The sequence below is a fragment of the Coenobita brevimanus genome, chromosome 21 (assembly GCF_032717465.1).
Source record: "Coenobita brevimanus isolate Jiangsu-jjx chromosome 21, ASM3271746v2, whole genome shotgun sequence".
Classification (NCBI taxonomy): Eukaryota; Metazoa; Arthropoda; class Malacostraca; order Decapoda; family Coenobitidae; genus Coenobita; species Coenobita brevimanus.
In genome coordinates this window covers 23970947-23985946 of record NC_136974.1, presented here as the reverse complement: position 1 = coordinate 23985946, position 15000 = coordinate 23970947, and positions in this window count along the sequence as shown.

Genomic DNA, 15000 nt, shown 5'->3' with positions numbered 1-15000 from the left:
ATATAATAACAGAATACAGTTAAATTTCCCTGTATTCATGATGGTCTAGAAAATTCCCCAGAACCTCTTGCTTTATAATTTGTCTCATTCAGTACAAATTACCATATTCATTACAACTAAGACCTTTTTGCCTGAGCAGCAAGACGCCAGGGAAATGATAGCAACGCAAACCTATATTTATTTTGAAGATATCGATTACATCGGGGAGACTTTGTTGACATTATCTTTGTTCCCCTCCATCTATATGTGGGGAGTGGAGAAAGGAAGCAAAACAAGAGGAGAAATTAAAGTGTATTAAACAATGGTGTCAGGAGAAAGAGAAAGAAAGAGAAAGAATTGGGAAGTGAACTGTAGGAGGAGAATAAATGAGAGAAGAGACAACGAGAAAAGAAAGGAGGAAGCAGATGATGAGTTTATGAGAGGGAGAAAGACACGATAGAGAAAATATGGCAACCAGTATATAAGAATGCACGGCAAGGGAGCGAAGGAAGGAAGAAGAAGAGAAAGAAAGAAATGGAACAACAGAAAAGAAAGAAGGAAAGAAGAAAAGATGGTGTGAGATGTAAAAAAGAATTGTATGAAAAGAAAGGACGGTTGGGGGAAAAAAATAAATAAAAAGAGGGCTGAAGAAACAGGGGTAGAAAGACGCAGTGCAGAGACATAAGGTATAAGAAGAGATGTAAGGGGAAATGTTTGAGAACTGTGGGGCAATCGGAGAGCCAAAACAGAGGAAGATAATAGAAAGGCTGAGGAGGAGACGAATAATAATGGGAAGATGAATAAGCAGATTAGAGTGAGAATATGATGGAGGAAATTAAAACAATATCGATAGGGAGGCCAAGGATGAGATGGAGGGATGGAGTGGAGAGGTATATGAGAGAGAGGAGTGTGAGCTTGGAACAGGGCAGTGAAATGGCGGGGGACAGGGTGACATGGAGGCGATTTGTTTGTGGCCACCCCGTACGGGATTAAGGCGTCTGACAAATAGATACATAGATAGATAGAGAAGAAATAATAAAGAAAATGAAGAACAACAGTACGAAAAAGGAGAAGTATGGAGAGAAGCAAAAGAAGACAGTAGAACATTGAAAAAGAAGGGAGGGAAAGAAATTAAAAGCAGTTGAGGTAAACAGATGCAAAGATGAGGGAGTGGTACGAGACAGAAAGAGTAGGATATATATGCATGACTTTAACTATTAAAAAAAAAAAAAAATAGAGAGGAAACTGAGTGACATAATGGACTGAAGGAAAGGAGCGGGAAGATACAGAGGGTGGGAAGGGTTAAGGAGGAGGGTGAGAAGATAGAAGGAAAGGAAAAACAAGACGGAGGAAGAAAAGAAGAGGAAGATTATGAGAGAGCAAAACGGGGAGGAAGAAACAGAGGGAGAAGGGGAGAGGGCAGAATAAGAGTGAAGAAGAATGAGAAGGAAGGAAACAAGAGAGAGAGAGAGAGAGAGAGAGAGAGAGAGAGAGGAGGGGGGTAGATCGGCAAGGAGTGAGGCAGCAGGTGAGAAAGAAATAAGTGCTTGGCAAGATGTCAAAACAACAATAGCAGCAGCACAAAGCGAGCATATCGCTCCTTCAAAGACGCACCATCCTCGATACTGACCTAGATCTCTAACGAACGTCGCCTTAAATACCGTATATTGACTTGTTCCTCTGATGTTCCTCAAGCATTATTCAGTCAGGTGAAATTTCTGTGTCTGTCTGTCTGTCTCTGTGTGTATATATATATATATATATATATATATATATATATATATATATATATATATATATATATTAATTACAGACAGGTAGACAGGAAACAAACCAATCCAAATATGTGAACTTTCTGGCTGAGGAAACAGCACTACCAGGGCAACACTAAAAATAGCGACATCAACAAAATTTACAAGTAAAACAACAGCAACAACAACATTGACATTAGAAATGAGAACAACAACAATAATGGTAAAAAAGATAACATTGATTAGTAAAGCAATGTTACCAAAAATAACAAATACAGGGTTAAAGGCAGCAACACAAGCAGTTGTGTGCACCAGTAGCTGCAGCAACGAAAATAGTTACACAAACATTACCAACGGCAACCAAGACAGTTCCATTTCTATAAAGGTAAGGGAAAATACTGCAAACAATAATATGATGAACAGTGAGGGCACCATCAAAATTAGCAATGAGAAAAAGCATGACAACAAGAATTATGTTGGATGCAGCGAACCAGCTTGGCAGGTTACTCATTGGATATATTGTTAACTTCAGGAGAGTCTGCACAAAGTGACCGACTAAATGGTGTCCTATAACACAGCAAGTTAACTACAGTATTGTGTTGGATGGTAACTATGCAACTAGCATTTGGATACCCGACGGTCTATTGATCTAGGCGAAAATCGGGTACAAACTTTTAAAACTGACCTTGACCTTGGCCTTGACCTTTAACCTGTTGTTCTACACTGGAAGTACTGGCCAACCCTCAGCCTTTGCACCAAGTTTCACCAAAATCGAATGAAAGCTGCCTTATTTTGTTTCACTCATCTGGGTCAAGCTTTGACTTTGTCCTGTGACATTTTCCGTTGAATGAGTGTTCTAAAAACCTAATCATATTATGTCACTGTTTAGTTTCATATGTCAAAGCTGTGTTCACGTGTTTTATCAGGGAGATTATAATGTTTGTCCTCCTCTGTATCTTGCCTACTATCATGTGATTACTATAACTACAACAACTACTACTACTACTACTACTACTACTACTGCTATTATTATTATTATTATTATTATCATTATTATTATTATTATTGCTATGTCTACCGATGCGAGATATTCTTCCTCTGTCTTTCTATGTCCAGTCGTTTGTTTGTTTGTTCACTAACTCCTAGGCTATTTGATGAATGTCAGTGAAACGTCACAAGTGTATTGTACTGGTTTGCAGGCATGTCTTGCACTATGTTATTTTTCCCAAACAGCTGTAGTGATCCCACAAAGGACTACAATGGGTTGTATTAACATGGTGAAGTGCTATAGGGAAGGTCCAGTGATAATGATAAGAAAGGTGTCTGGTTGGTTCTGTGGTTAATATAACAGTGCTCCATAATATAAGCACGTCTGAATCTGTAGTTTTTATAGGTAATGTTAGGAACACTACATCTATGTTGTTGTTGTTATTATCATAATTATTATTATTATTAATGCATACCACGTATATTCACCGGTAAATGGAGGACAACAGTCCAGGTGGCCCAGGGAAGAGGTGAGGGGTAGTGTGATGTTGGTGTGTGGGAGGTGTAGGGTCGATGGTGGCTGGGAGAGAGGGGAGTGCAACTGGGGCAGCAGTGTGGGGGGGGGGAGGGGAAGTGACGAATTGTAGACGGTGGGACAGGGAAAATGTGGTTGGCAGATATATAAACATAAGAACAATCATATGTATTATTAGACAGATTTATAGTGAATTAGTTGTAGGAGTAGCAGTAGTAGTGTCGTGAAGGAATTTAGACACAGTCAGTGGGAAGAGGGGGGTTAGTAGTGGCAATGCCAATAATGGTAGTAACAGATTCAGCAGTCTTGTGCTAACGCTGTTTGTGTGGGAGTGATGATGCGAGGAATAATGTAATACAGTAGAAGTTATAGGACCGGACGACTAGAAACCCCCTAAGGAATATGACGGCACGCAGTAAGAGGATACCGGGAAGTAAGAGTAATAGAAGAGGCAGAGACTGAAGGAAAATAATGGAGGTCTGAGGTGAAGCAACAGTTAAGGCCTGGATAACTAGACGAAACAGGATAACACAACTGTATCTTCGTTGTCTCATACTATTTTGTGTTATTTGCTTCTAATTTCATCTGGTTATAGTTAATTATTGGTGAATGCTCTCCGCTGCCTATCACAATGTGGTTTATTCGTCCATGTAAAATAATTTTAACATTCATAACCATCCACACAACTACTAAGAGAATCAGTATTAAATTCACAGTCATTCTATTATTATAGCTATAGACAATCCAGGAACAACAAATTGACAAAAACTATCACTGACCAGTCACAGATTATATACAACTGGCTCGGTGATTTGTTTGTAGCTCGGTGCTTTATTTGTATGATGAGGATCCGACACAGAAGGTCGTGTCTGGACCAGTTTCACGGGACTACTTAATAACATAGTAGTCTAAGTTTTATGTTATGTATGTTACGAACGCATGATGTTTTGCACGTGAATAGCATGGAAGTGTTTCGAATCCAGTTTCATTAAGTTTCTCACCATTCGCCTCGTTGCTCAATACCAAACTAACACTCACGGTTGTCCGTTCGCCTGCCCTCTCTCTAACCCTGACTTCCACTTCCTTCCACCGAAGGGGGTACAGAAACTTTGGTGTGTGGGTGTACAGGGAGGATGCATGTCTGCACGTATGTATATATGACTATGTGTATATGCATCTAAGTTAACAAATATCTCATTATTGCCTGATCTGGTAGCGTGTTCTTATAAGAAAATGTGATTTCATGTTGGTGCAGGTGTGACCCGAGGAAAAGATTACGGGTCAAGGTCAAACCTCAGGGCGCGGGGTTGTCTTACGATTGCCTGGTCTGAACTGAATCATATTTGGTACAAACACCAGGTGCGGGAATGGGAAGAACTGATTCTATATTAGTCAATATTGATCGAAGGTCCCGGCTACTGGTCAAGGTTAAATTTCGGGAAGGGCGTCGCTCTACCCTGGGTATTTATTATTAAGTTCAACTTGGCGGAGATCTCTGGTGGTGCAGGTTGAATATGAATGTGTTTGCTTGTATGTAGGCTACCGTAGTTACCGACTTAAGCCTGGCATGGAGAGGCAGGTCTAGTAACCCATTCTAGTTCACGCCGTGTTTAAATGAAAACCATATATAACTTCTCCAAATGTAAAAGTCACACACGAAGTATATTGAGATTGTTGTTGTTGTTTTTGCTTCTGAACCTCAGGTCTGGCTGGTCGAGCAGACCAGTCGACTACAGGTAAGCATCTGCTTCTGTGGTGACGTCCCCCAAAACAGTACATTACTTAGGCAGTTCGGGGAACCGGCGCCCCCTTTCGGTAGTCAGCGCCTCGCCATGGTCGGACTAGGGCTCTTCCCCACGGCGATGTGTCGGAAAATATGAGGAGATTTGGCTCACGGATGAACGCCGCAGCTGCTCATCTACACCCATGATTCACAGTACTTCCTCATTCAGGCTCATCGTCAGCGCTACCCGAAGTTTATTAAATTTTTAATTACAATAAGCAGACTGTGTTAAAAACGATGTTGCCGTGCAGGGCTGAAAATGTTGCCAGCAGAAACAAACTTTGGTTTGTTTGTGGTGTTGCATTATATTACGCACGACTGGGGGTCCTGTACAGTTTTGATTGGCTGTACGAGTGTAGCTAAATACACACACACACACACACACACACACACACACACACACACACACAATTTACAACCTAGGCCACCCTTTCCCTCCCCTCCCCTCCCCTCCCATCCACCTTCCTTCCCCCTACACCCCCTCGTTCTGGCTCCCTCTCCCTACCTCTCGTGATGTTATTCTACTACTCTTTTTGTGGTTTCCAGTAATAACACACACACACACACACACACACACACACACACACACACACACACAGTTCTCACCCAACACAATTTACAACCTAGGCCACCCTTCCCTGCCCTCCAGTCCACATTCCTTTCCCCTGCACCCTCTCCTTCTAGCTCCCTCTCCCCCTTCCTTTCGTGTTGTTATTCTTCTTTTCTTTTTTGTGGTTTTCAGTAAAAAGAATAAAACAAACACACACACACACACACACACACACACACACACACACACACACACACACACACACACACACAGAATGCTTCCTCTTACTTATATTTTTATTGTTATTGCTGCTATTTTTGTTCTCATATTATTACTCTTGTTTTGCTTGTAGCCTAGAAATTGTCCGCACAACAGAAAATTTTTGTACATTTTTTTTTTCACTTTTATACGGTAGCTCTTGCTACTTAGTTATCCAATAAATAGTTCTGTAAGTATGTTACAAGTAAAATTTTGCGTTATCAGCTGACAGAATTGCATGAGAGAAGTGTCTGTGACATTCCACATGCTAAGTCTTGCACCCCCAGTTTGTCCTGACAAACAACAATGAATTTTCCTGTTTTACAGGTGTTAGGAGAGGATCTTATCAGGTGATATACTTCACTGAGCATATTTCCGCCTGTGGGCTGGATCAGAGAATTTCTAAGGTATGTATTGGTGAGTGACTGGGTGTATTGCATGGTCCGTCTGAATGGCCAATTTGATTATTGCTTCAGCTGTTTTGTCTATTAAATTTCCTGTTTCGGAATTCATCCTACCCATTTTGAAGCGATGGATAACTTGGGTTAGGAGGATGCGGATGAGGATGACGATGGGGGAAACAGTGACTGGCGAAGATTTTGATGATGATAATGATGATGATGATGATAGCAAACAAATTTTCAGTGCAACTAATTATCAGAACCTACTTAGTGTAAGTCACAGAAAAGGAAACCTGGGTAGAAATAAGAACAATTGACATCATATCCGGACAACGACACATCTCCTTGGAAGATGTTAAATGAAAAAAATGAATTGGTAAATAAATATACATAAAATCTCTCTCTCTCTCTCTCTCTCTGTCTCTGTCTCTCTCTCTCTCTCTCTCTCTCTCTCTCTCTCTCGTATGTATGCACAATTGCACATACCTTTAAAAATGTGCTGTGAAGACCTGTGAAGAAAAAGAGATACAGATCACAACATCTCACCCGGACAAAGATTCGAGGGTAGACATCATATTCGTGTTGGCACAGATTTCGTAGCACCTCTTCCGTCGCGATATTCACTCATTCGTGATTTATATCGTTAAAGAAATGATATATTCTGCATCAACGACATACAAGACGATACTGGGGAGTGGGAGGCAAATTCATTCGCTGAGGAAGAGGAGCTGGGAGACCTCTCGTAGTAAGCCATCAGTAATAACGTTCAGTGTTCCCACTAAACACAGAAGAAGGAAAGATCACTCAGGCAAAACCAAAGAGCCTTTAGTCAAGGGGATAAATGACACATCACTCGGATAATATAGCAAACAGCAATGACTCCTTCCCTACGATGGTTTGAATTTTAGCTTACACCTCCTGTGTCCAATGATTTAATTTAATTTCGGAGACTTCCCGGAATGGTGGAATTAGAGAAAGCTTTCATAAACCCATTCCATGAAATAGGTTGTTCTTGACCCTATCATACTCGTATATTCACCTGGAGGTAGTAGGAATAAAATACGAACGAAATTCCTGGGCTAAAGAGACCTGAAAGAGGAAGATGACGGACTCTTGAGGCTGATGAGAGGAGTTTGTAGTACAGGGAAGAACAAGAGACATTCCTTCAACACAAGAATACAGCCTGTGGGCTAAAGTCTACTTGATATTCTACACCAGGTAAGAGGACAGAGTGAAAAAAAACACTACACAGTTGAGAGAGAGAGAGAGAGAGAGAGAGAGAGAGAGAGAGAGAGAGAGAGAGAGAGAGAGAGAGAGAGAGAGAGAGAGAGAGAGAGAGAGAGAGAGAGAGAGACTTTCTTGACCAGTCCTGAGGTGAAGCATAATTGATAGTTAGCACTACTGTTGGAGAACAACAACATCCAGGATGCAAACATTTTCCCTTTTAGTGTCTCCGGCAGTCAGATAATGTAACATCATACTGAGATTGAGACAGAGACACCGGAATCATAGTGTGTGTGTGTGTGTGTGTGTGTGTGTGTGTGTGTGTGTGTGTGTGTGTGTGTGTGTGTGTGTGTGTGTGTGTGTGTGTGTGTGTGTGTGTGTGTGTGTGTGTGTGTGTGTGTGTGTCCGACTCTATACAAATCTAGACAGTCCGTTCACTGAGGTCCAGCAGTCCTTCAAAGTACAACAGATGGCACCGCTTGGATGCTAATAACAGCCGTTTATACTCAGCAAAGGCTCCTGACTTATTTTAGGCTGGTGTGATGATAGCTTGGATGTTTTATGACGTGACTGTTGGTCTTATGTAAAATCTGATGACTCTTTTACAGAACCTCAAATCCTTTAACTTCCTTGCACCATCCAGGGATGGACGTAGTATTCCTCCGGTCAGAAACTCACTTCTCTACAGATTCTGTGGCCTTTGCTAAACTGCAACATGAAACTTTAGATATCATGTCTGGGGAATATGCGGGATTCAATAGACCAAATGACTAATTTTTGGCGAGTCCCAATTTTTCCTTTAAGCACGACTCACATTAGTCTGTTTAACTTTAAAGTAAAGTCGTTCAATGTACTAATGGGATGAATGGGAAAGTAAATTGAATCCACTAGCCTATCGGTTCAAGAAAGTAGTTCGGCTTCTCTGGTTGACATACGGAAACATCTTGTCTAGACACTTCGACTGCCAGTATTTTCTTCGACAGAACAAAATCGTGATCAGACTGAATAGAGTACTAAAATGTATACACAGTAGCCAAAAAAATAAGCAGTGATATTTCAACCCTGTTACTGCATATCCCTAGAGCTGAATACAGTCGATTGTCATGACGAATAAAGCACCGCATTTCATTTATGGCAGCAAAAGAGTCCCATGTTTTAGACCGATGAATGCGTTGCCCTTACCTGAATAACACTGTGTTTTGTTAATCTGTAAACAACAGACTGGCGCCTTCTTTACTGTATAGAGTTAAGACTCATGCAACGCGACAATGAATCGCTCTCTCTCTCTCTCTCTCTCTCTCTCTCAATTTTCATCTTATGATTTTCCTTGCTGTTCATCTTTCACATTTCACCTCTTCTTCACTTCTTTTGTTTTTCTTGTTTTCTCACATTTCCAGTAATCTGTTGTTTTTTATTTCCTTTTTTTCCTAATGCCGCTCATCACTAAATTCCGTCTCTCATTTTTTCATTCGTTCACTCACTGATCCATGCATTCATTCGACCATCTATATTATAATGATACAATTTCTGTCTATTTGTTGTTTGTGGGTTTGTTTGTGACCGTAACACAGCAAAAACGGCTCATTTAGTGCAAAAGCTTTGTTAGAGCAAGGTACAGTTAAAATGCTCTAACTTGAAGAATAAAACAATTTCAAGGCCAATCGGGCCACCTCTTCCTGAGTTATGACTCATTTCTGAATACTGGAAATGATTTGGCATCGTGCGAATGCAGCCTAAGGCGACCTCTTAGCGCGTTTACTTAATTTCATTTCCATCGCTTTCTTCCTTATTATCTTTTGCAACTGTCTTTTGTCATCCTTTTATTTCCATCTTCCTGTCTTCATTAATACATAAATTCTTTCCCTGGTTTCAGGTGTATTCCTTCCTTCTTGTCTTGCTTTTCCTCAACACTCTTTTTCGTTCAGTCATTCAGCTGTCTAGTTTTCTCTTCTCCCCCTTTCTTTCTTTTCTTTCCTTATTCATACATCATTTATTTATTTAGACTTCATTTCTTTTTTTCCACCCAGCTTGTTTTCTCTTCCTCCTCCTCCTACTCCTACTCCTCCTTCTCGTCCTGTCATTCGTTCTTCTCATATCCTCATTGTCCTCTTGTTACGAGTCAAGAGGAGGAGCACTCAAAGGAGATACGAAGAGGTTGGAATGTATGTGTGTGTGTGTGTGTGTGTGTGTGTGTGTGTGTGTGTGTGTGTGTGTGTGTGTGTGTGTGTGTGTGTGTGTGTGTGTGTGTGTGTGTGTGTGTGTGCGCGCGCGCGCGCGCGCGCGTTTAGGTGATGTATATCAAACTGTGCTCAAAATTTAATGAGCCAAATATTTCCTCCATCAGTTTATGTATGAGTAGGTGTGTGTTGGTTAAGTGGTTATGAATAAAGAATGTGTTTACCTTCACCACAACAAAGCCTGGAGGATCTTAAGCACTATCATACCCAAAAATTCGTCGATATTTGCTTGACAGCATTGTGCCTTACTTCCTCTTTTATCAGTTCTTTACGAACATCGGATAGTGTCTTCTTGTTTACACTTTTATTGTGTCCTACGTACTGCTAGCATGTGAAAACATTTTCTGTATGACTCGTTGTGCTTATTTAATTGTTTTTCTACTTGCATGCCTGTATTTACGCAAAATCTCACCGTAACTTGCCATTGGCTTAAAGTTTAATCTGATTACTACTTTCATTAAAATTATCTCGCAAGCACAAACTTTTGGTGGAAATTCCACGGCAATCCTTTCCTCCTCCCCATCACTTTCACCCAGCCTTATCTTCTACCTCCTTCTCCTTACCTACACCATTCCTCACCTTTCTTTCCCTTTTTGCTTCTTCCCCTTTTCCCTCATTCATCCTCCTTCTCATCCTGATCCTTCTGCGTAATCTTTACGCTTATCTTTCCTTTCTCTCTTCTTACGCTTTGCATTCCTCCTCCTTATCCTTTCTCACACGCTTTCCCCTTTCTTCACCCTCCCCTTTCCTCCCTATCCCCTTTCCTTACCCTCACCCTTCCTTTCTCCTCTCCACTGTCCCTCTTCTACGAATTCCTGTTAACCCTCTGCGGCATGAGGTTGTTATTTCCATGTCATTTCGGCTGATGTTGAATAATTTCATTTAGTTTTGGACAGACCTTTGTCGATGAAGGGGTCAAAATAGTAAGGTTATTTTGACTTTTACCACCGAGACTCTAATTCCTGCTTAATAGACTGATGAGATAAGATTCAGGAATAAAAACCGAATGCAAAGAAATACACTTGTATCACACAGCATGCACACCCAGTGAAACTGAGCACATTTCGGACCTCATAATAATACTCCTCCGGACTCCTTGCCCTACCTCCGTCACTCGTAAATACCAGCCACACATTTTCCCCTTTAAACGCACTTTACATACACCTGTGGGATTTCGTCAAACTCCAAGTACGATAACTTAATGCAGTTGCTTGAGAAATTGTCGTGCATACAGACAGAAACATTACAATATTATAAAACACGAATCTAAAAAACAATAAATAAAATAAAAGATAATCAAAACAGCCTATCTTATATATTTTTATTTTCTTCAATTTCATACTCTTTTCTTTACCAGAATAAAAGACTACTCCGCCAATGAGTAAAGAACAATCTGTAAAACCCCTTATGTACGGTGCCGTTTGTTTAATTATGTTCCAGCCAATACCAGACACCTTTATTCTGATTAGGATACACCTTCAAACCTGATGGGATTATACTGTATAATGGCTTCATTAATTCTTGCACTGCAAGGAGGCCTCACCTAAGATGAATAAAATCATCTGTCAGGATCAGTAACTTATAAAGACGTCACCACGCCGAAGAGTTTAATATTTTCATTGCTATGGCTGAACACTTTATTCTTACTAACATTAGGTGGCTTTATTGAGGATAAAGGAGGTGGTTGTTTTCTACAGCTATCTCTTCAGCCCGGGGACGACATCTTTATTCCATTCTTGCTGCAACCAGACGATTTTATTTAGCATTAATAAGGGAGATCAGTGGTTAACTCTAACCACTCTACCTAAGTCTCCCAAAGTAAATGAAATAGGTTGGAGGTAGCACAAAAATGGATAAAACGTCAATAGGCTTAAAAGATTCAACTAGAAAAAGAAACCTGTCCATCCATTTACTGATCTGTCCATCCAACAATTAGTTATTTAACAACGTTCAGCTCAGTGCAGCAGCATCTTTGATTTTCATTCTTTCTGGATTTATCATGGAAATATTACTTCTCCTGGAAAAATGTGCGTCCAGGATATTTGGTGGATTAGGTGTGCTAAGCCTATTCCATTTTTTCTTCACCCCTGCACAGTTGTTGATTTTATAAATTTTCTTTTTTCACTCCTTTGCAGTGTACAACTCTCATGTGTGGGGGGACTCTCCACATACAGTTTTTCTGTACAGGGTGGAGTAAAAGGTTTTTCGTTTCATCAACTCTCTTCTTCTTACTCGCTTCAACCTCTGTCTTTGCACGGCACTGTTGCATCAGTATCTCTCTTCTATCCCTATTTCAATGGTCACTGCGTTTCTGAACTATCTGCTTGCATTCCTCTTCCATTATGGCTGGCAGCAAACTCCCACCCCTCTCCTGTCCGGCTTCAAAATTAAGAGTTAGCTGTTATCTACAGTCCTTCACGTCTGCAACAGGTCTCCTCTGGAACTGTATTCCTCTGTTTGTATATCCTTTTGCCTATGACGTCCACTCTTTTAAACGCAGTTTATCGAGACATCTCAAACGGATCTTGAATTTTTCTTAATTTTATTTTTTCTTTGAAGGAAAAAATCTTGCAGGATTCAAGTCTTTGTTTCCTTCTACCTTGCGTAATACAAAATCTTACCTCATGTCTGTAATCATCATTGTTGCCTCCAGTAGTACGGCTGTAACGAAAGTGCATGCACGCCTTCATTTGCTAGCGGCTATTATGGAAGAGTTGTAAGTATTTTTTGTAGCCACTCCGCATGCTGAATTACACAGCGGATTCAGCAGAATGGTAGCGAACCCAGACATCCTTAATTACTCTCACAGGTTTCACGAAAAAAATGCTAAAATTGAAGGCTTCACTAAAGCATCCAGATCTCTGTTTTAGCAGCGGAAAAATACAAGTCTGTATATCTGCCTACAGCCTAAAATCCCCCATATTTGCCTCTTAACTTCAACTGTCACAGGCCAGGCAATGACCTACAGTACACCCCCGTGCAGTGAGTCAGTACAGTGCTGGCGGAATGTAACAAGGCAACATCACGCCACGAGCATTTTCGGAGCCAAATGAAAATCTGGTTATGATTCCTCCACAGTGCCACGCCACTTCATCCTCTCATGATGCAAGAGCCTCCCTCAAATATTCCCCAGCTTGCTTCACATCTTTCAGTCACTTAGTGTTTCATATGTCCTTGAAAGTCTACCCTCCTGTTATTCACCACCCTTCCTCATTATACTCCTCACCTTTTTTCTCCATGTCATCCAGTCACATAAACTTTTATATACTCCAGAATTACCCCCATGCCCATCACACACCACCCTTCTCATATGCTCCCCAGCCCTGTCCCTCCAACACGCTCTTGGTGTGTACGTTTTTCCAACCATCTGGCATTCAGTACCACGCTCTCTCAGATGCTCCTCTACCTTGTTCCATAGCTACAATTAACATGTTCGTGGGAGAAAATTCTCTGTCTTATAATCATCCATACTGATATCAGTATAACTGTAGTCCCTCGACGGTTGAGATTACGATCAATATTGATATACTCGTAGTATTTTCTGCTTTTAAATCTCTCTTTTATAATTTCCCCAGGTTATGCCCTTTTCTTCACACACACACACACACACACACACACACACACACACACACACACACATATATATATATATATATATATATATATATATACATATATATATATATATAGCAGGGGAGTGAAAGATAAAAATGGTAGATTACTAGTGGAGAAGGGAGAAAAAGTGAGCAGATGGAGAGAACACTTTAAGGAATTGTTGAACATACAGGATGGAAGTAATGCGAGTATAAGTGGCTGGGGAATGGCTGGGAGAAGGAGGGAGGTGAGAAGACAGGAAGAAATCAGTAGGATAGAAGTTGTGGAAGCAATGAAGAAAGTCAAAATGGGGAAAGCCCCAGGAATTGATGGAGTGTGTGGTGAAATGCTGAAGCATGGGGGAGAGATAGTAGTAGAATGGATGTGGAAGATGTGCAGATTGGCCTGGGAGGAAGGTAGAGTCCCGGAGGATTGGAAGTCAGGTATGATTATTCCCTTGTACAAAGGAAAAGGGGAAAAAGAAGTGTGTGGTAATCATAGGGACATTTGTCTTCTTAGTATAATAGGAAAAGTGTATGGTAGGATACTTATTGACAGAGTTAGAGACAGAACAGAGGAATTAGTTGGAGAAGAACAAGGAGGTTTTAGGAATGAAAGAGGTTGTGTAGATCAGATATTCATTCTTAGATCTTTAGTGGAAAAGTTTCTAAAGAAGGGAAAGAAGTTGTATGCGGCTTTCATGGATTTGGAGAAAGCATATGACAGGGTGGATAGACAAGGATTGTGGAAAGTATTAAGAATATATGGAGTAGATGGGAAGTTGTTGAATGCTGTGAAGAGTATGTATGATGGTGCTAAGGCTGCAGTGCGTGTGGATGGTGAACTAAGTGAATTTTTCTCTTTGGAGGTTGGGTTGAAACAGGGATGTGTCATGTCTCCATGGTTGTTCAATCTGTTCATGGATGGGGTAATAAAAGAGGTACAAGGTAGGGTAGTGGATGTTGGAGTGGCCCTGGTGAGAGAGGATAGTGTTTGGAAACTCCCTGTACTGTTGTTTGCAGATGATACTGTGTTGTTGAGTGAAGACGAAGGGGAGCTGTAAGGCTTGGTGGATGAGTTTGGGAGAGTGTGCAAGAAACGGAATCTAAAGGTGAATGTAGGGAAGAGTAAAGTGATGGTCTTTGAGAGAGGTGAAGTCAGGGAATGTACAGCGAGGTTGGATGGTGAGGAATTGGAAAATGTGAGTACGTTTAAGTACTTGGGTAGTGTGATGAGTAAGGATGGAGGTTTGGAGGGTGAAGTGCTTGAAAGGGTACAGCAGGGAAGAAAGGTTGCTGATTCTTTGAAAGCAGTGATAAGAAACAGGGAGGTGAGCATGGAAGTGGAAAAGTTACTACATGACAGTATTGTGATACCAACTCTAACGTATGGAAGTGAGGCGTGGACGTTGTTGGAAGGACACAAGTCAAGAGTGAGAGCAGTGGAAATGAGTTATTTAAGAGGAGCCTGTGGAGTCACATGGAGAGACAGGCTGACGAATGAGGATATAAAGGAGCGTTGTGGTGTGGATGTGGATGTGATAGGAAGTGTTATGAGGAACACACTGAGGTGGTTTGGCCATGTGGAGAAGATGGAGGGTGAAAGACTGACGAAGAGAGTGTATGTGAGTGAGGTGAAGGGGGGAAGAGGGAGGGGGAGGCCGAGGATGAGATGGAGGGATGGGGTGGAGAGGTATACGAG